Source organism: Cyprinus carpio, chromosome B5 (genome assembly GCF_018340385.1).
Source record: "Cyprinus carpio isolate SPL01 chromosome B5, ASM1834038v1, whole genome shotgun sequence".
In the NCBI taxonomy this organism is placed as follows: domain Eukaryota; kingdom Metazoa; phylum Chordata; class Actinopteri; order Cypriniformes; family Cyprinidae; genus Cyprinus; species Cyprinus carpio.
The window spans coordinates 24,481,534-24,504,629 of NC_056601.1; positions in this window are offsets into that span (position 1 = coordinate 24,481,534).

Sequence of the window (23,096 nt, forward strand, 5' to 3'; positions counted from 1 at the left end):
TTCTTCTTCTTCTTCTTCTTCTTCTTCTTCTTCTTCTTCTTCTTCTTCTTCTTTTCTTTTCACTAAGACATATTTGTACAACAGTGCGACTAAAATAGAAAAGCCATTATAGAGATTTTTTTTCATGTCTAAAAGTTCTTAGTGTACAGATGTCACATAAATTTTCATCAAATCTGTTCAACTGATACATAGTGCCTTGTGTAAAATAGTAAGTCTTAGCATTAATGATTCATTACCATTAGCCATTATAAAAAAGGCATCTTTGCAGAAAAAACAAACAAACAAAATAAAAAAAAACATTACACACAAAATTACATATTAAAGCAATAAACCTCAAGAAGCCATTGTTTACAGAAATGTAGAACAGCTAAGGGCCATTGTTAGGCATGATACAGAGCGGACAGCAACTTTGAACGTTACTCAACCAATCTTTATCATGGATTGAAACTATTAATTCCATTATATACAGTATGTTAATATTATAATATTATATTTAATATATTAGTAATATATTGTTATATATTTTTATAATATATCCATCTTGGAAATAATGATGGAACATTTCAGGAAAATTCAGATCACTTCTTCTTTATTTTTGCTAGATGGTTTATTTTTGTTTCTCTGGCCACATCAGAATGGGATTGGGTTCAGTTTAGGAGCATCGTGGTTGTGACTATATTTGTTTCCACAGCACATATTTGTAAAACAGAATATAGAATCTTATGTTTTTATTGAATGGTATTGTTTCTGCTCTAGAGGGCTGTATCAAATAACATGACATTTAGCTGGTGGTCAAGCTGTTCCTAACTTTACCACTCTTACTAAACATGCCGTTTCTGGGGTAACATATGCAACTACATTCACATTTTTCCACTCTAAACCACAGATCGGGGTCTCATTTATAAACGTTTCCACTTCCCATGCAAAGGTTGTGATCTATTAAAAACAAACTTGACGGGAGAATGTACGCACCTCTAAGTAAACTCTAAGCCATGTGTACGCACATTCTGAAGATAAGGGGAATTGGCGACACAGATAGCGAAGTGGTGAACTAAAGTCAGATTGTAGTAAGTAAATGTGGGAGCAATGATAAGTACTGATGCCTCACATACATTTAATTTTACTCCATATCATTCATAACATCCACGTTATCATGAAGATTAAATCCAGCAGTAACATTTGTTCTTGTACTGAGTGATAACTGTTTCATAAACACCTTCTTGTAAACTGCAACTCACATTTTAAATTAAAATTTTCTGTAAATATTAAATCAGCATTGTCTCATGATCACTTACGGGAGTGCAGGTGGAGATGGCAGGGCAGGATGGAGTACAGGATAGCATCACGTACTCTACCATTAGATAACTGCAGAACACAGTGTAAATATATACAAAATTACCTTAAATACTGTGCATACATCATCAAATGTCAAAATCTGGAAATGCAATCACTAATCTCACGCACAGTCGTTGCTCTCTATGTCCTTGTTTTCACTAATGGTGTTCATACAAAACCAGCACAAAGAAACATGTTCGCGTATTATATGTTCATCTTCAAATTTAATCTGGGGTAGAGGATACCAGTATTTCATGCTGTGATTTTGGCAAGGTTTTAATGATCACTCTAATTACTGTGAACATATAAATGCTGCAGTAACCCCTGTGCGTAATGTTGCATTATGGCACTGCTGGAGGATTACGCCAATGGAAGAATAAGGAGAGAAAGAGTCTTTAGGGACCATGATGATTTCCTGGCCCATGATAATGAGTGGCTAAGAAGCCGATTTAGGTTCCGTAGAGCCGTGCTCTTGGATGTATGTGCTGAATTGGGTCCAGTACTAGAGATGGCAACATGCCGGAACCATGCCATCCCTGTCCAAATACAGGTCCCCACCAGTCTGGGGTTACTGGCAACCGGCTGTTTCCAGCGGGAATTGGCAGACAGGGAAGTGTTCTATATAAATATTATATATAATATTAAACTTTCTCACTAAGACCTTCTTTGAATATAATATAATTCTATTAAATCTCATCCTATGGGTCTGGTATATCACAGCCTTCCCTGAGTGCCATAATGCCTCCCGTTTTGGATGGTATTATTAATATGGGTAGTCGATACATCAGGTTTCCCTACATTGTGCGAGAACAGGCAGAAATTAAAATGCAGTTTGCAGCAATGTCCGGTTTCCCAAATGTAATCGGTGCAATTGACTGCACTCATTTGGCTATAAGGGCTCCATATGAAAACGATTTTGTTTATGTTAACAGAAAGCATGTGCATTATATTAATGTGCGAGTCATATGTGACTCTAAAATGAAAAGTTTTCTCTTTGCCTCCACCTTGAATGAATGGGATTATTTATTTCACACATTTAAAACAAATAAGCACATCAAAATAAAACTTACTCAAAAGAATATAATGCATTTATTGCAGTTCTACAGATGTACATCCAAGCTTTACACACTCACACACACACATATATGCACGTCAGTAAGAAGTGTAGAAATATAAGCTGTAGCGTAACCATAAATAGTACATAATTAGCAATTAATACAGATAACACCAATTAAATATGTTGGTAAAGGGTTACAAAGATGTACTATACCTTCAGATCGGACCACTTTTCCTTTAGTTCTGCAACTGTCTGTTCTGTCCCACTGATGCAGTTGACAGAAGCAGCAACACGTTGCCACTCGCACTGCTTCTTTTTATTAGTGATCCTACTGCTGTGGCCACCAAATAATGTTGTTTTCCGGGCCTCCACCTCCCCTACAAGTATGTGTATGTCAGTGTCTGAGAAATTACGTTTTTTTTTTGCTCTTTTCTCACCTGTCGCCATTATGCAGTGTAACAACGCACAAGTGAATGCAAGGCTCATTAATATTTAGATTAGCATTCATGAGGTGCTTTGCATTGTCTATTTATGGTTAAAAATGGGCGTGTACAGGGCGGGGTAAGTGGCTGATTATAGTACGCACACTTGCAGGTAATTCGTGATTTATAAAGGGAACATTGCTTACAGGTGTGCATAAGTACGGTTTTATAAGTCTTAATATTTTTTGGCGTACGCTATTTTTGGCTTTTGGGCACACGTACAATTTTAGTATGGATCCTACGCAGAGTTTTATAAATGAGACCCCAGCACATTTTGGTTCAAGAAACACTGGTAGGATTAAACCAAACATTTTACAAAATAGAATCCATAGCTTGTTGTACTTGCAATTAACTTCCAAAAGTGTCCAAAAGATATTTGGAACTGAATATTTTAATTTTAGTAATACATATAATGTGGTAAAATCAATCAACATGTTTATATATAAAACAGCACATGATTTTCATTTCAACAGTATTGTCATTCCAGGCTATCTATTACGTTCAAGTCACGACTCATGCAAACAATAGTTGTTTATGATTTCAGAAATAGAAAGGAGATGAAATATACATCAGTCAGAAATTCTCTTGCTTGTCCAGACATATGACTCCCGCACATAAAAGTTTTTCATTAGACACTGTGACAGAGGACAACAGGTGTTATTAGTACATTTAAGCTTAACAGCAAGGAATTACAGCTGTCACCTGCCGTATTCCATCTACAGTGTTGAAACATTCTAGAAGCAGTGACCATGTCCTTTTCCCAGAGTTGGCACACAGAGTGGAGATCCGTCTATTGTTTCTGTAACTTAACATCATGTATATTTTTCCTTGCTTGGACATGTCAGGCCAAGCATCCCGTTAAACATGTGCCCGTGTAATCCCCTGGTATGTGTATATTTGAAATAGTTTGGACCTCAGATGTGTGTCTTGATAAGAACAGACCCTTGAAAAAAATGAAAGTAGTCTGAACCTCAGGTTGGAAGCTCTGCTGGTTTGGAGAAAGGGACTGAGCTGAGGCCACAGGTTGCAGATGTTCTGTGATTTTGGGCTTGTGCTCTAATCAGCTTGAGGGGGAAATGTGCTCTCCTTCTCTTCAGCCTGTCACTCTCATTATCTCTTTCTATCTTCCACTTGACCTTGTCAAATATTAAAGGACGACCTTCAAGTTTTCTGTTTTGTGTTTTTTTTTTTTTTTTACAGGAGAATTTCATACTAACGTTTATAAATTCATTGTGGCACTCATATTGATGTATCACAGTCAATATCAAGGAGTGATTAATGAAAAGTAAAGACACTATACAAACTTGCATTGTTTTTTTGTTTTTTTTACAGTAGCAAACTACTTATTTATTTCAATACATAGTGTGACTAAAAACTACATCCCTTTTGTAAGATTTTTTTTTTTTTTTTTTTTTTTTTTTTTTTTTTTAGCACACACAGCTTTACAGCAAACTAAGGAAATAATAAAAATGCAACCTCCCAACATCATTTTATATCATTTTGAAATTGAAATACATTGATTTCAGGTTATTATTCTCAGTATATTTTAACTTTTAGTACTGTGAAATCCAGCTTCACTTGCTGCCATTATGTCAACAGTGTCAATCTAGCAAGTAGACTGCCAGTCAAAAAGGTTGGACAGACTTGAGTGAATTTCATGATCTTTAAACCTCATATAACTCCTTATACTTGCTTAAATGCTTGAAATAGTTTTAGTGGAAAAAAATGAATTGTGTCAAAAAATTATTTCTCAAAAAACTAAACTTAATGAATGAGTTGAACAATTAAGTAAAGTAACATGCAGCCTACATGAAAATCTATACAATGCAATTGTTTAAAATGCATCCCAGAATGCACTTGAAGAAGCTGTTCAAGATAATGCCCAGAATGTTCAGAGCTACATCGGATAAGCTCAAATACTAGATTTTTTGAATGTTTTTAGTCATTACTGCTGTTCCATTATTTTGATGGCTTTGACATTGAGAATGCTAATAAAGAATTAGACCTGTTCCAATTTTGACTGTAATCTGATTGTATATATATACATATATATATATATATATATATATATATATATATATATATATATATATATATATATATATATATATATATATATTATATATTATAATATAATTTTTAAGACAACTGCAACTGCATTTGTATTCTGTTGTAAAATTTCTATTTCAACATGTAAAGGTATGCTTTTTAAACTCCTTTCTCAAACTGAATCAGGTTTATGAGCTAGACATTAAACAAACTCTGAAAATAACATCTCTTTGGAGTTGCATCCCTAACTGAGATACAGATCAAGGGAGAACATTCACACAGGAAACCATGAATCACATTAATCTGAGCAGTTCAAGTGAAAAAAAAAAAAAGTTAAATGTTCTTCCAGTTACTCTTATCTTGTACAAATGTTTTATCTGAAGTAGTTCACTTTTGAAGTTTCTCACAACATTTTTATTTTGGCCCCATTTTGGTCTTGTTTTCATGGTCCCATGAAAACAAGCATAAAAATGTTTTCCTGTTTGCACAGAAAACATGACAAAATATTGAACATGAAATACATGCGTAATTACACGTGTGAAAATAATCATCCAAACTTCTTTTTGTTCCACAGCTGTATTATATTCTTAATACGTGACTTGCCTATTTGATGCAGCATTCAATGTCAATCATGTCAATCATGTTATGTAAATATAAAACTAATCCAATCTTCCAGTTACACTATGAGGGCTGCTGATAAATACTTCTACACAGTATCAAATTGCAGTGCATGCCAATTCTTTCCACTAGGGTTTTCCCAGGTCTTACACCCTTATGAGAAACAGTGCGAACTGTGACCCAGAGTCCAACACTTCAGCCCAGCTGCGCAGCTGGAAGAGGCCTGTGTGCCCCCCCACCACTCAGGTTTCTCTGAGTCGCCAAGAGATATGAACCCTCAGATGAACTGATCCATTCTAAATTGGACATGCTTTTGTGAATTTAGCATGCCCGTTCCTGAATAACGGGCTAATTTCCATTGTCATTCCTCTCTGGCTACAGCTCACATAACATGAGCCTGCACCTATGGCATATGGTGCCCTGAGAGTCCACAAACATTTCCATAAACTTTTTTTTTTTTTTTTTTTTTTTTTTTTTTTTTGACAAAAATAGGGCAATTACATATCAGGCTGCAAATGAACCTGCTTGATGAATGATAGTATGACTTACATTGAATTTGAAGACTGGTGCCATATCTGGAGACAAAAATATCATAGAGAATAGAATTTAGAAACATTCATTAAGCAACCACCAAGAAATGGCATAGGAACCACCCAGAACACCCTAGCAACAGCATAGCAACATGCTAAAATCCATCCAGAACAGCTTAGCAATCATACTGGCTACATACTAGCATCATAGCAGCAAGTTTTGCACATTAAATCACAAGCCACATTTTCTTAAAAAAAAAACAACAACAAAAAAAACAAGTTGCTTTAAACAAAGTGTCTATTTACAGTAAGTTCAAATAGCCCATCTTGTTGGCAAGGGCCACAAGTTCCACCCACCATTGTCTGTTTGAGCCAGACAAAATTACAAAAGAAACCTATCTGGTAACTGGAACAGTGGTGTGGAGAGTAAGGATAGTGTATACAATATGACTGACCTAAATTTGAATTTGTCCTTTTCTTATTACATTCCTCTCTCTCCCTGCATATTAGCTACGAGAGGTGTTTATGTATTTTTTATTTTTTTTTTAATGTTGGAAATATTCAAATAATGGAAATACAGTAATACACAGTAATAATACATATACGCTAATAAAATACTTACAAATCATTAACAAACTATTAGTTTATAGTTAATTCACAGTTTATAAACTGTAGTTAATACATTAATAGACTCTATACAAATAGTGAGTTCTTCATTCATTATGCTAATAAAGTACTTACAGATCATTAACAAACTATTAGTTAATAGTTAATTCATAGTTTATAAACTGTAGTTAATACATTATTAGACTATATACAAATAGTGAGTTCTTCATTCATTAACACTGTAATTAACAATTATTTTTGTTTAATTAGCTCATAGTAAAGGAATTGTTAGTGGGTAATAGCGAGTGAATAGTTCTCACTTTAGGTCACTGAAAAAATGGGAAAATTTCATTAATTAAGTGCTTTAAACCAATTTTTACTGACCATTAATTGCATTCATATTCACTGTCCCTTAAAATGTTTACAAATACATTATTTTCAAACTCTTCATACTCACAACATTCTTTTGCATAGACTAGAACACTTTGTTGGCATTAATGGAAGTGCAGTAGCATGGTTTAAATCGTACTTATATGACCGCCATCAATTCGTAGCAGTGAATGAAGAGGTATCATATCGTTCACAAGTGCAGTATGGAGTACCGCAAGGCTCAGTACTAGGGCCGTTACTCTTCACGCTTTACATGTTACCCTTGGGAGATATCATCAGGAAACACGGTGTTAGCTTTCACTGTTATGCTGATGATACTCAGCTCTACATTTCATCGCGGCCTTGGCGAAACATACCAATTTGAAAAACTAACGGAATGCATAGTCGATATAAAAAACTGGATGACGAGTAATTTCTTACTGCTAAATTCTGAAAAAACAGGAGGTGTTAATTATAGGGCCTAAAAGCTCTGCATGTAATGACCTAGAACGCTGTCTAAGCCTTGATGGCTGCTCTGTCAATTCTTCGTCATCAGTTAGGAACCTAGGTGTGCTAATTGATAGCAACCTTTCCTTAGAAAGCCACATTTCTAGCATTTGTAAAACTGCATTTTTCCATCTCAAAAAATATATCTAAATTACGGCCGATGCTCTCAATGTCAAATGCAGAAATGTTAATCCATGCGTTTATGACCTCAAGGTTAGACTATTGTAATGCTCTATTGGGTGGTTGTTCTGCACGCATAGTAAACAAACTCCAGTTAGTCCAAAATGCAGCAGCTAGAGTTCTTACTAGAACCAGGAAGTATGATCATATTAGCCCGGTCCTGTCAACACTGCACTGGCTCCCTATCAAACATCGTATAGAATTTTAAAATCTTGCTTATGACTTATAAAGCCCTGAATGGTTTAGAACCTCAGTATTTGAACGAGCTCTTGTTGCATTATAGTCCTCCACGTCCACTCCGTTCTCAAAACTCTGGCAATTTGATAATACCTAGAATATCAAAGTCAACTGCGGGCGGCAGATCCTTCTCCTATTTAGCGCCCAAACTCTGGAATAACCTACCTAACATTGTTTGAGAGGCAGACACACCCTTGCAGTTTAAATCTAGATTAAAGACCCATCTCTTTTCAACCTGGCTTACACATAACACGCTAATACACTTCTAATATCCAAATCCGTTAAAGGATTTTTAGGCTGCATTAATTAGGTAAACCGGAACCGGGAACACTTCCCATAACACCCGATGTACTTGCTACATCATTAGAATAATGGCATCAACGCTCATATTAGTCTGTTTCTCTCTTATTCCGAGGTCACCGTGGCCACCAGATCCAGTCTGTATCCAAGTCAGATGGTCACTGCAGTCACCCGGATCCAGTATGTATCCAGCCCAGATGGTGGATTAGCACCTAGAAAGGACCTCTACAGCCCTGAAAGACAGCGGAGACCAGGACTAGAGCCCCAGAGACAGATCCCCTGTAAAGACCTTCTCTCAGACGACCACCAGGACTAGACCACAGGAAACAGATGATTCTTCTGCACAACCTGACTTTGCTGCAGCCTGGAATTGAACTGCTTCTGGTTCATCTGGTCAGAGGAGAACTGGCCCCCCAACTGAGCCTGGTTTCTCCCAAGGTTTTTTTCTCCATTCTCTCACTGATGGAGTTTTGGTTCCTTGCCGCTGTCGCCTCTGGCTTGCTTATTTGGAGACACTTCATTTACAGCGATATCGTTGACTTGATTGCAAATTATTGCACAGATACCATTTAAACTGAACTGAGCTGCATGATGACATCACTGAATTCAATGATGAACTGCCTTTAACTGTCATTTTGTATTATTGACACACTGTTTTCCTAATTAATGTTGTTCAGATGCTTTGACGCAATCTTTTTTGTTTAAAGCGCTATATAAATAAAGATGACTTGACTTGACTTGACTCTTCAGAGGCGTAATGTTTTTTATACTGTACTGTACATGCTTTTATGCTGTATTCTATTCCTAACTATTTATGGTTTATAAATTGTTAACAAAGCATTATCTAACTCTTTACACATAAGCTAATTAAACAATAATAATTTAGTTAATTACAGTGACAATGAATAAAGAAAAATACTTTATTATAATATATAATATTATAAAGTGTTACCGAAATTTGCTGTGGTGCCCTTGCATTGATGGGTTGGTAAATCCATAAAGTCTACAGTTTTATAATGCACTGCAAGGCACTGAGGTGCAATAGTATCTTCCATTATTTTAACTATAAGTATAAATAAACTCTATTTGCAATTAGCGAAAATCACATTAACATACTATTTGCACTTTTTGTGCAAAGAAAATACTACTATTTTCACTTAGTGTAAATAACATCTGCTGCTATTTATCAAAAATAGCCAATGGCCTATTTTAATTCTGTTTGGTTCTACTCTTAGTGCAGAAATTAAACACTTTAGCTTTAAAGAGAAGCTTGAAACTTCATTTCAGTCCAGATGCTTACTCAATCAGAGTACCATTTTGAAGTTGCTGGATTTCGCCTTGAAATTTTTTTTTTAAAACCAAACAATCTGGATATGGAATAATTAATAATAATAATAATAATAATAAATTGGAAATACAAAACAGGCATTATCTAAAATAGGTGACAACAGACAGGCAGTGATGAGTATAGTGTTCAGACACAGGTGGAGGCAGGCTGATGGCTATCGTATCGTGTGAAACTCAGCAGATGGTCTTTTAATAATACATTTGCTGTATGTTCCTTTGCCCAAGCTGATGGCTATCATAGCACAATGGGTTCACCCAGGGTTCAGTAGCCCCCCCTCCTGCTCCCAACCCACCAAACCAGCTGAAATATAATAGTGGGTTGGTCATTAACCCTTTCAAAGCTCATGGGTGACAGAGCACAAGTAATCCTGTAGAGTCCAGCCAAACTCTTAACGTTCTTTCCACTGAATGATAATGCAAATCCTGTCTAGGGGCACAGACAGGGGCTTAAGTGACTTACTTAAGGGGCTTTCACAGCATTGCAGGTTATTTGTTGATTATTTCACCAATTATGTCACTGCTTCTGTGTCTTGCACTTTAAAACACAGGGAAATGTACTCACAAATAAAACACTAATAGTCTAATATGTTGACTCAGTGCATCCGTGTTCCTCAAGGACTTTTAATCTAAAAGTTTCTGCTCAAATGCTTGAGCAAATATTCAGATAGTGACAGACAATCCAACAAGTGTCCAGCATACATGGGTACTTCCAATAAAAGCATCCAAGAATGTATCTCATGATGGCTGAGAGAAATTACGTTTGATAATTTCATAGTTTTGATGACTGGAGTCAGTATATACCAAACGTATGATGCTAGTGTATGTAGTGAATTAAATTAACTGTCTAAAGTCAAACTGTTTCCTATATTAAAGGGATACTCCACCCCAAAATGAAATTTTTGTCAACAGTCTCCTCTGTGTCTCTCCATATCACGCGTGTCACGCATGTGGCGCGGATGACACAGAAGAACATACACAGCATACGGTGATATGGAGAGACACAGAGGAAACCGTTGACAAAGGAATTATTGAATAAAGTCGTTATTTTTGTTTTCTTCGCTTAGAAAAAGTGTTCCTGTCGCTTCATATAACCCAGATTGCACGTCTGATGGTAGATGGAGTATTCTGACGACGACTTTCATACCTTTTATGGACCTTGACACTGTTATTTATTTGGCAGTCTATGGGACAGTCTCAATCCTCCAGGTTTTCATCCAAAATATCTTAAATTGTGTTCCGAAGACGAACAGAGCTTTTACGGGTTTGGAACGACATGGGGGTAAGTGATTAATGACAAAATTTTAATTTTGGGGTGGAGTATCTCTTTAATTCATATGACCTGGTGTGTGGAGATTCTAAGAAATCCACATGGTGATAGAGATTCTGAGAAGAAGTCCACATATTTAAATTAAACCCAAGTGTTGTTGAGAGATTCTGAGAAGTCACGTACTCAAAATGTGTTCTATTCATAATGATAAGTTTCATTTCAAAAGTTAGAAATTAATATTTCATGGTAGTGATCGGTCTCATATATATATTAACAGGTTTCATTTTTATATTCAAAAATGTTTTTGGTAAACTTTGTGGTATATTTCATATGTAATTTCACAGTATTTCTAACTACGTAGTCAGCTGAGTCTGTTTTGCATATGAAGTTGAACTGCATGTATTGTTCTTTTGTATCAATATTTCTTAGAATTATCAGTATGATACTTTGAATCTAAAAGAGAAGTCCAAAATTGAGACATTGACTAGTCTATTTTTAAAGGTCAGTTGTTATTAGTGATAGCCAGATGACGACTTATGTCTGGAACAACAGTATATAAGATAGACTCTGCAAAATAGAGTGGGGTTTTTGACTTTCTGAGACTCTGGTCTCTCTATCTTTTCAGCTCACTTCCTCTTCTTTGGCTTCACTCGACAACTCTTAGACTCAGACTTAGAAGTCTTACAGGTTTTTATTCAAATTCAGATACCTTGAAATTCAGATACTTTGATACTCTGATACTTTGATATATTATAATATTTTAATACTTAATACTTTGGTACTTTTGATTTAAAACAAATAACTGTTTATGTTTTACTTACAATTTTATTAATGTTTTGATTAATACGGGCTCAATCCATCATAAATGGATTGTTATTAAAAATTTACTAACATTGGATTTATATTTTCTATATTTGAAGGTTGTTATTATTATCCAGAACTTTATTCCAAGTTATGATTTGTGGTTTCTATTCTCTATATTCTTTTTAATAAATTTACATATTATTACACCTTGACCGTCTGAATTGGATTAAATTTTGCATCATGACCACATACAATTATACTTTTATTCTCGCCATGGGCTGTTCCTCTCACACCACCATTCTTCAACAGACGTTTGACGTCAGAAACTTCAAGGCTGAGTTACTATAAACATTTCAATCTTCCTTTATATTCTGTGCCAAAGCATTCAACTGAAGTTTACATCTTCCACCTCTAGCTCAGGGTTTGTGTGTGGTCTGTAGCATCAGCCGACCATCTGTGTACACGTCTGTGGAAAGTGGGGTCAATGAGTGGAATCAGGTTTACAGGTGAGGAGATGAGCTGTGTTAATTCTCATCAAACTTCTCCTTTACATTATCCTCTGCTTTATTGACTAGGTTCATTCATGCTAAGTACTTCTGACCTGCTAAGTCAAGATTTGCTGGAAGTCACAAAGTGACAAAGGTTAAAAAAAGGCACTTGTACTGGACATGTTTGTGTAGCTTAATTTTTTAAAAACTTACTGAATTTTGCAAAACTTATTTTTAGTTGTTAGTCTAAATAAATTGTATTCTACAAAATAGAAAATAAATAAATAAATAAAAGTCATCCAATAAAGGTTTACACAAGGAATTGTGTCTACAAAAGTTATAAGTTTATAAGTATATAAACATAACTTACAGTATATTTATGCATTTGGCAGATGCATTTATCCAAAGTGACTTACACTGCAGCTACGTCATGCTTCCACTGGGAATTGGATGTATGACCTTGCTGTTGCTAGCGGCAAGTTCTACTACTGTTTATGAAAAATACAATAAGAAAAAAAAAGACCATAAACTATTCAATGTTCCTTTATTACTAATTAGTAAAATTATGTAAAGTCCTTGAAAATGAATGCTTGGTGTTGGAAATGTGTTGGAAATTAAATTTAAAGAACAAAATTATTTTAAGGGCTTGTATACTGGAAATCTCTGAACATGTTGAGTGTGTGTGTAATCAGAAATATTCTGTATCCAAAAATCTCAGTGCATCTCAAGTGTATGGACGTGTATGGGATTCAGCACACTTACCTGGGAAATTTTTGGCAAGGCTCTGAACCGGTTCAAGGAACGTAACGAAAACCGGAAACAAACTAAATTTTGACAGGAACAGAACCAGAAACTAAATCAAATTTTATAGTTCCCAACAGAATCGAAAATTTTAAATGGCCATTAACCAGTTAATAACGTTATTTTATCATACTCCACCAAGCTACTGTTATAAGCATGAGCCCTGTCAGACAATATACTATATATAGTGATATTCTCAATGTTAATCAGAAAACAGGATTCAGGTTTAACTCATTTGAAATACTTCTGCTTAATGTTACACTGTCAGATATATAAAATAAATCTATCCCATCTCTTGCTCTGACTACTGTGTATAGACCGCCAAGGCCATATACAGATTTCCTAAAATAATTTGCAGATTTCCTCTCAGACCTATTGGTAAATGTTGATAAAGCACTAATTGTCTGAGATTTTAACATTCACTTTGATAATACAAATGATGCATTAGGACTTACGTTTATTGACCTAATAAACTCTTTTGGAGTCAAGCAAAACGTCACCAGGCACACTAATCATTTTAATCATAAGCTAGATTTAATTATATGGCATGGAATTGATCTTACTGATATAGATACCATACCTCAAAGTGATGAGGAAGGAGGTAGAGCTTAAGATATCGATTCTGCTCTGAGTTAACCAATTGATTTTTTTTATTATTTGTTGCATACCTTATGTTTCACTGAAATTTCCAGTGTCAGGTTTATCCTGGAAATTAGTCTTTTCATTCAGTGTTTCTTTTCAATATATTGTCACAGAAATCATCTTGTAATGAATTCAATATGTTTTAAAGTTGTAGAGGACTGACATTTTTATACACTAAGCAGACAGGTAACTGCTTTTTGACGTGTTTTTATTATGAAATAACAATATATTATGTAGTAAGGGTCACCCAGAGTTCCCACCAGTGAGGTCCAGTGGGTTGTGATGATAAAATGGAAATGTCTTATTAACATTTACATTTTACATTTAATCATTTAGCAGACGCTTTTATCCAAAGCGACTTACAAATGAGAACAGTAGAAACAATCAGATCATCGAGAACAACAACGGTATACAAGTGCTATGACAAGTCTCAGTTAGTGTAGTACAGAACACGTAGCCAGGGTTTTTTTTTTTTTTTTTTTTTTTTTTTTTTTTTTTTTTTTGGGAATATGATAGAAAAGAAAAAAGGTAAGTACTAGTATTAGTTGGTTAAGTGCAGGCGAAAAAGATGAGTCTTTAGATGTTTTTTGAAAATGAGTAAAGACTCAGCTGGTTCGAATTGAGATCGGGAGGTCATTCCACCAGCTGGGAGCAGTCCAGGAAAAAGTCCGTGAGAGTGATTTTGAACCTCTTTGGGATGGCAACACAAGGCGTCGTTCACTTGCAGAGCGCAAACTTCTGGAGGGTGCATAAGATTGAACTAGTGAGTTTAGGTAAGTTGGCGCCGTGCCAGTGGTCGTTTTGTAGGCAAGCATCAGTACCTTGAATTTGATGCGAGCGGCTACTGGTAGCCAGTGTAACCTGATGAGGAGAGGAGTAACATGGGCTGTTTTTTGGCTCATTGAAGACAACCCTCGCTGCTGCATTCTGGATCAGTTGTAGAGGCTTGATAGTACATGCAGGAAGGCCCGCCAGGAGAGCATTGCAATAGTCCAGTCTGGAGAGAACAAGAGCTTGGACAAGAAGTTGGGTGGATTGCTCTGACAGGAAGGGTCTAATCTTCCTAATGTTGAATAAGGCAAATCTACAGGAGCGGGTCGTTGTAGCAATATGGTCTGTGAAGCTTAACTGATGATCCATCACAACTCCTAGGTTTCTGGCTGTCCTGGAAGGAGTTATGGTTGACGAACCCAGCTGTATAGAGAAGTTGTGATGAAACGATGGGTTAGCTGGAACCACCAGCAGTTCAGTCTTAGTAAGGTTGAGCTGAAGGTGATGGTCATTCATCCAGCTAGAAATGTCACTCAGACAGGCTGAAATGCGAGCAACTACCGTCGGGTCATCTGGTTGGAATGAGAAGTAGAGTTGAGTGTCATCAGCGTAGCAGTGATAGGAAAAGCCATGCTTCTGAATGACAGATCCTAATGACGTCATGTAGATGGAGAAGAGAAGCGGTCCAAGTACTGAGCCTTGAGGAACCCCAGTAGCAAGTTGTTGTGACTTAGAAACTTCACCCCTCCAAGACACCATGAAGGATCTATCAGACAGGTAGGAGTTAAGCCACTGGAGTGCGGTTCCAGAGATGCCCATCTTTCTGAGGGTGGACAGGAGAATCTGGTGATTAACAGTGTCAAAAGCAGCAGACAGGTCCAGCAAAATGAGTACTGAGGATTTTGAAGCTGCTCTTGCCAGTCGCAGGGCTTCAGTAACCGAGAGCAGGGCAGTCTCAGTTGAGTGGCCACTTTTGAAGCCAGATTGATTGCTGTCCAGGAGGTTGTTCTGTACAAGAAACATAGAGAGCTGGTTGAACACAGCTCGTTCGAGTGTCTTTGCAATGAATGGAAGAAGGGATACCGGTCTATAGTTTTCTAGAAGTGCTGGATTTAGAGATGGTTTCTTCAGCAGTGGGCTTACCCGAGCCTGCTTAAATGCTGAGGGAAATGTTCCAGAGTGAAGAGAGGAGTTGATAATGTGAGTAAGTGAAGGTATGACTGAAGAAGAAATCGCTTGAAGGAGGTGAGTGGGGATCGGATCCAGAGGGCAAGTAGTAGGATGACTGGACAGGATAAGTTTGGAAACGTCCGTCTCTGAGAGTGGAGAGAAGGAGGAGAACGATTGAGCATTAGTCGTTGTGAAGTTATCCTCAGTCTGCGGCGTGGAGAATTGGTCACTGATGGTTCTTGTCTTATTTGTGAAGAAAACTGCAAAGTCATCAGCTGTAAGAGTCGATTGAGGAGGAGGTGGAGGCGGATTAAGAAGAGAAGAGAAGGTTTTTGAAGAGTGTCCGAGCGTCACAACAGTTGTTAATCTTGTCGTGGTAATATGATGTTTTAGCAGTGAAGACGTTTGCAGAGAGAGGAGGAGAGGAGAGACTGATACACACTGAGGTCGGTAGAGTTTCTTGATTTAAGCCATTTCCTCTCTGCAGCCCTGAGTTTAGAGCGAGAAACATTACCTCTCGTGACTACGACCTACCAAAATGGGGTGGTGCGTGCTGGTCTAGACGACAGTGGGCAAAAGTTGTCCAAGCAGGAGGTCAGAGTGGAACAAAAAGTGTCCGTAGCACTGTTCGTGTCCAGAGCTGAAAACTGCGAGAGTGAAGGAAGTGAGGATGCAACCACAGAGGATAGGCGAGATGGAGAGAGTGAGCGTAGGTTCCGTCGAAAGGTGACCCGCGTTGGAGCGTGTGCCGCTTCAGGAGTAAGTGTTAGATTAGCAGTAATGAGGAAGTGGTCTGAGGTGTGCAGTGGAGTAACTAAAGTGTTGTCCACTGAGCAACAGCGCATGTAGATGAGGTCCAGTTGGTTGCCCGATTTGTGAGTGGCTGTAGTAGAGACTCGCTGGAGATCAAATGAGGCGAGCAGAGTGTTGAAGTCAGCAGCCTGGGGTTTATCTAGGTGGATGTTGAAAGTCACCAAGCAGTACCAGAGGAGTACCATCTTCAGGATAATTTGATAGCAGCACGTCCAACTCCTCCAAGAAGTTTCCCAATTGACCTGGGGGGGACGATAAAAATGACCACAAAGTGGATTTGAACAGGGTGGGTTACAGTAACAGCATGTGATTCAAATGAACCGTGACCTGTAGGTGGTGGTAGAAGATCAAATTTCCAATCTTTCGATATAAGGAGACCAGTACCTCCACCCCTCCCAGTCGTACGAGGGGTGTGGGAAACAAGTGAAATGAGTGGAGAGGGCTGCGGGAGTGGCAGTGTCCTCAGGTTTGATCCAGGTCTCAGTCAGTGCCATGAGGCTGAGAGCAGAATGAGTAGCAATAGAAGAAATGAAGTCTGCTTTGTTAACAGCCGACTGGCAGTTCCAGAGACCAAGTGGAATAGAGAGCGTCGGAGTAGAGGTCAGAGGGACAGGCCTTAGATTTGTCAGGCAGGCCTTCCTTCGACGTACATAGCGTGCTCTCCGAGTGTTAGTAGTGATAGTAGAGATCTGAAAGCACATAGTGAGTACAAGTGAGCAAAATAAGTATTTGCGGAAAGAGCGGTACAAAAATTGAAGGGGAGAAAAGCAATACTCAAGTGCCCTGTCGGTGTCCTTGCTCGGTGGAGTCGCGCAGGTAGAGTCGATGGTCTTTTCACGAGGGCTGCCGCGACCGCTGCCGCGGTGCCACACTACCACTTATATATTTGCCTGATTACCTGTGATTGAAGTCAGCTTGTCACGCCTCTCTATTTAACAGACCGAAACTGTCCAGTCCCGCGATAGGCAAACGCAAAACCAAACGCCACAATTCACACGTAAGACACACAGTGATTAAAGCAAAGTTTCCCTAGCAACGATAATCACGCAGTACTCTAATGAGGAAAACGAGGCAAAAACACTTACAAACTGCTGTCCTTCTCTGTCGCTCGACTGTTTCTTCTGACAGGCGTTTACAAAACAGCTCTTTAAGTACTTTTTACCGGCTTACTGGCTATTGTCACGCCTCTCTATTTAACAGACCGAAACTGTCCAGTCCCGCGATAGGCAAACGCAAAACAAAACGCCACAATTCACACGTAAGACACACAGTGATTAAAGCAAAGTTTCCCTAGCAACGATAATCACGCAGTACTCTAATGAGAAAAAGGAGGCAAAAACACTTACAAAACTGCTGTCCTTCTCTGTCGCTCGACTGTTTCTTCTGACAGGCGTTTACAAAACAGCTCTTTAAGTACTTTTTACCGGCTTACTGGCTATTGTCACGCCTCTCTATTTAACACACCGAAACTGTCCAGTCCCGCGATAGGCAAACGCAAAACCAAACGCCACAATTCACACGTAAGACACACAGTGATTAAAGCAAAGTTTCCCTAGCAACGATAATCACGCAGTACTCTAATGAGAAAAACGAGGCAAAAACACTTACAAACTGCTGTCCTTCTCTGTCGCTCGACTGTTTCTTCTGACAGGCGTTTACAAAACAGCTCTTTAAGTACTTTTTACCGGCTTACTGGCTATTGTCACGCCTCTCTATTTAACAGACCGAAACTGTCCAGTCCCGCGATAGGCAAACGCAAAACCAAACGGCACAATTCACACGTAAGACACACAGTGATTAAAGCAAAGTTTCCCTAGCAACGATAATCACGCAGTACTCTAATGAGAAAACGAGGCAAAAAACACTTACAAACTGCTGTCCTTCTCTGTCGCTCGACTAAAAGTAATAAATTGTGATGATAAAATGGAAATTATTATTATTCTATATGCAGGATCCCAGTTTTGGATCTGTGACTCTCAGGAAGCAACACATGATCTCTGCTTCACTAGGAGACGTTCCTAAAGATCAGTTTACATACAGACCATATTTGTCATACAGAAAAGGCACATGAACATGGAAAAAACTGTGAAAAAAAATAAAAGGAAGTTTATGGAAGTTATTATGAACAAATAAATAAATAAATACTACAGTACAATCATACAAATGAGCAATTTGTTAATAAACATGCATTTTCAATAACACAAATTTAAGTTATTAATAAAAATATGCCTTTTAGAAGTATCAGTTATCACACAGTATTTTACAGTGAAATATTTAATTAGATATTTAATAGGACAATACATTTACTATATCTTTTCACTAAAATATTGTTTGTATAAAAAAAACCTTCAATTTTACTATGACTGAAAACCTTAAGGATTTTCCTGTGTGATGTCTCGCTGTGTGATGCATGATATTTTATTATATTCTATTTAAGTAAGTAATATTTTATTTGTGTATGCAGTTATGTGCAGTTTAGTTAAAGTTATGGCATTATATTATTTATTTATTTTATTTTGCATGGGTAACACTATATGCTCAAGTACTGCATATTTATGCATTTATTAGACATATTTTTTATTAACTTTACCCTCAAGTTGCCTTCTGACATACTGCCATCTGTGGCCATCTGTATTATTATGGTGGCCAGAGTATTTTAAAGCCAGCCAACCCTAATCTGCCCTATGTGTTTGTTCAGTATTGCTCAGCAAGAAGAGAGCTGTGAATGTTATGTTGAGCTTTGCATTCACAGAATATTTGAAATCTTTTCTCCACAGCTGTTTTCAGTTCTCTGAAATCAGAACATTCAATTACCTGGTAACTGGGGCAGGATCATATTTTTAATTTACATGCAATGACATGCACAGGACACATGCTGGAACACGGTGTTCAGGGTATCTTTGAATCAAATGCTTGGAGCAAAGCCAAGGACTGCAAACATTTCAGCATACCATTTATGTAAAGATCTCTCCTTGGTATGTCCGTGTTATGTACATATATTTACACTGATTGCTATAAATACTTTTACCCCGGGAATGTTATCTACATTCTTATATGGGCTCAAAGGAAAATACATGCAATATTGTCCAGTGGCGAGGCTATATACAGGCCAGGGTTACACTGACCCACTCAGATTGATGGCTGATCCACCTAATTTATTTATGTAAAGAGTAAGTAGTAATATTCTTATGGATGAGTGCTAATCTTCCAGTTCTGCACTTCTATTCTGTAGTGAATGGTAAATGCAAGAGCTGTCAAGATGAGTGAACAATCATATCCTTCTTTACTCATCATCCCTTCCCATAATACCTGAGATCCAGTTTCTATTTGTTGAACTTCCCGACAACTTTTCGTTGAACTTTTTGAATGATGTTGGGGAACATCACATTAGCAGCAGCATCATTATCGTGATGTGATTGTGTTGTGTGCGTGTTTTGTGTTTGGGGTCATCTGAATCTAGAACACCTGCTCTAAATAAATACATGTAATCCACAATGGTTTACTGATGTTTGCTACAAACTTGGTATTTGGTTTGGTCTCCTGAAATAATTAGTATGTTTGTTGTATTCTGCTAGTTGAGACTGTTTCATCAATATATGATTCAAGACTATCCATGATGTGTAACAGATCACATTTTCATGTGAAGTCACATTTATTTTCAGTTCAGGCATATATTTTTGGCTTATGCTTTTGTTCTTTTTCTCTTTCAGGCAAATACCAATAATGTCAATACTTTAGTTTGAGAGTTGGCTCTGAGGTCCATCCTATTTTACTGAGGTCCACTAGCGTTACATATTGTGGCCTCACTACTGATTTCTTGAAGTCTAAGCTTCTTAAAGCTTCTTGAATGCATATGCTTAATGTAATGCAATGATATTCATATATTTAAGGGTGAATTAAGTGTTTTATTAAATATTTTGGAAAACTGATAACTGCTTTACTGCCAACTTTGCAAATTTATGAAATGTTTAAAAAACACAAACTGTAAAGCACATTTTTATATTTTTAATATAAAATATAAGTATTTTAATATAAAAACATTTTTATTTTTTTTACATCAAAAATATCTTAATTTGTGTTCTGAAGATCAAATCTGATGAACAACATGAAGGTGAGTAATTAATGACAGAATTTTAATTTTTGGGTGAACTATCCCTTTAAATACACCCTTAAAAAAACTGATCGTCTGCTAGCCGCCTCACACCACAGAAATCAGTTAATTCTCAGCACATAGAGACTATTTCACCTAGATATCACACTATAAAAACTGTGTCTGTTCCCCGAACTAGAAAATACAAAAAACGTCCAAACAAATTTAATAGTAACAATTTAATTGATGTTCAACAAATAAAAACAGATGTAATACAGATAAACAAATGATAAAGCTTGGCTTATTGAATATCAGGACCCTTTCTATGAAAGCACTTTTTGTAAATGATATGATCATGGATCATAACTTACATATGCTCTGTTTGACAGAAACCTGGCTAAAACATGATGATTACATTATTTTAAATGAGTCTACCCCCCAAGATTACTTCTATAAACATGAGCCACATCAAAAAGGTAATGGGGGAGGTGTTGCTACAATTTATAACAATATTTAAAGTATTTCTCATAGGGCGGGCTTCAAGTAAAACTCATTTGAAGTAATGGTGCATCGTATAACATTATCCAAAGAAACAAATGTTAATGATAAATCTCCTGTGATGTTTGTACTGGCTACTGTATACAGGCCACCAGGGCACCATACAGAATTTATTAAAGAATTTGCAGATTTTCTATCTAAGTTAGTGCTGGCTGCAGATAAAGTTTTAATTGTTAATATCCATGTTGATATTGAAAAAGATGCATTAGAATCAGCATTCATAGACATTTTGAACTCTATTGGGGTAAGACAACACGTGTCAGGACCTACTCATTGTCAAAATCATACTCTAGATTTAATACTGTCAAATGGAATCAATGTTGATGGTGTTGAAATTATGAAGACAAGCGATGATATCTCAGATCATTATCTAGTCTTGTACAAACTGCATTTAGCTAAAACTGTAAATTCTAATCCTTGTTACAAGTATGGTAGAACCAATACTTCTACCACAAAAGACAGCTTTGTAAGTAATCTTCCTGATTTATCTCAATTCCTCAGCATATCCAATAGCTCAGAACAACTTGATGATGTAACAGTAACTATGGACTTTCTCTTTTCTACCATTTTAGATATGGTTGCTCTTTATGCTTAAAAAAGATTGAGGAAAATAGTCTGACACAGTTGTATAATGTGCACACTCGCACCCTAAAGAGTGCAGCCTGGAAAATGGAGAGCAGGTGGAGGAAAACAAAACTAGAGGTATTTCGTATTTCTTGGCAGGAAAGTACCCTATCCTACAGAAAAGCATTAAAAACTGCTAGATCCTAGTTGCTAGATTACTTTTTGTCTCTTTTAGAAGAAAACAAACATAACCCCAGGTATTTATTCAATACAGTGGCTAAATTAATGAAAAATAAAACATCAACAGGTGTTGACATTTCGCAACACAGAATTAATGACTTTATGAACTACTTTAATTCCAAGATTGATACTATTAGAGATGAAATTGTAACCATGCATCAGTGCACTATAGATAATATTAGTCTGTTTCTTTCTTATTACAAGGTCACCATACCCACAAGATCCAGTCTGTATCCAGATCAGATGGTTATTGCAGTCACTTGGATCCAGTATGTTTCCAGCCCAGATGGTGGATCAGCACCTAGAGATGACCTCTATAGCTCTGAATGTCAACTGAGACCAAGACAACTAGATGCGCCCCAGAGACAGATCCCCAGTGAAGACCTTGTCTCCTACATGGCCACCGGAACAAGACAACAGGAACCATATGAGTCCTCTGCAGAATGTGACTTTGCTGCAGCCTGGAATTGAACTGCTGATTTTGTCTGGACAGAGGAGAACTGGCCCCCCTACTGAGCCTGGTTTCTCCCGAGGTTTTTTCTCCATTCTGTCATCGATAGAGTTTTGGTTCCTTGCCGCTGTCGCCTCTGGCTTGCTCAGTTGGGGACACTTAATATTCAGTGATATCGTCGACTTGATTGAACAGATACTATTTAAACTGAACTGAGCTGGATGATGACAATGATGAACTGCCTTTAACTGAAAATTGAGTCTTTACTATTGTTATTTTGCGTTATTGACACACTGTTTTCCTATTTAATACTGTAAAGTGCTTTGACACAATCTGCATTGTTAAAAGCGCTATATAAATAAAGGTGAATTGACTGTCTACACCGGACCTGAGCGGTGAGGCCAGACAAAATACTATAGAACCCATAATAATCATTGATGCTGTCTAGAAATTAACATAGACTTATAGTCTAAATAAAGTACAACTGTCACTGTTATCACACTTGTATACAAAACTTTGTTTTTTATGCTTGTTATAGAGTGTGTGATGTCACGTCCACTACTGCCGGTGGCAACAGACCACTGCAGTAACACAGTTTTCATGGCAACCGTCTCACAGCACTATAGTAAGCATGATAAATAGAGCTGAGAGTGCTATACTTGCATTGGCAAAATATTTAAAGGGGTCATATGATGCAATTTCAATTTTCTTTTCTCTTTGGAGTGTTACAGGCTCTTGGTGCATAAAGAAGATTTGTAAAGTTACAAAGACTAAAGTCTCAAATCCAAAGAGATATTCTTTATACAAGTTAAGGGTCAAC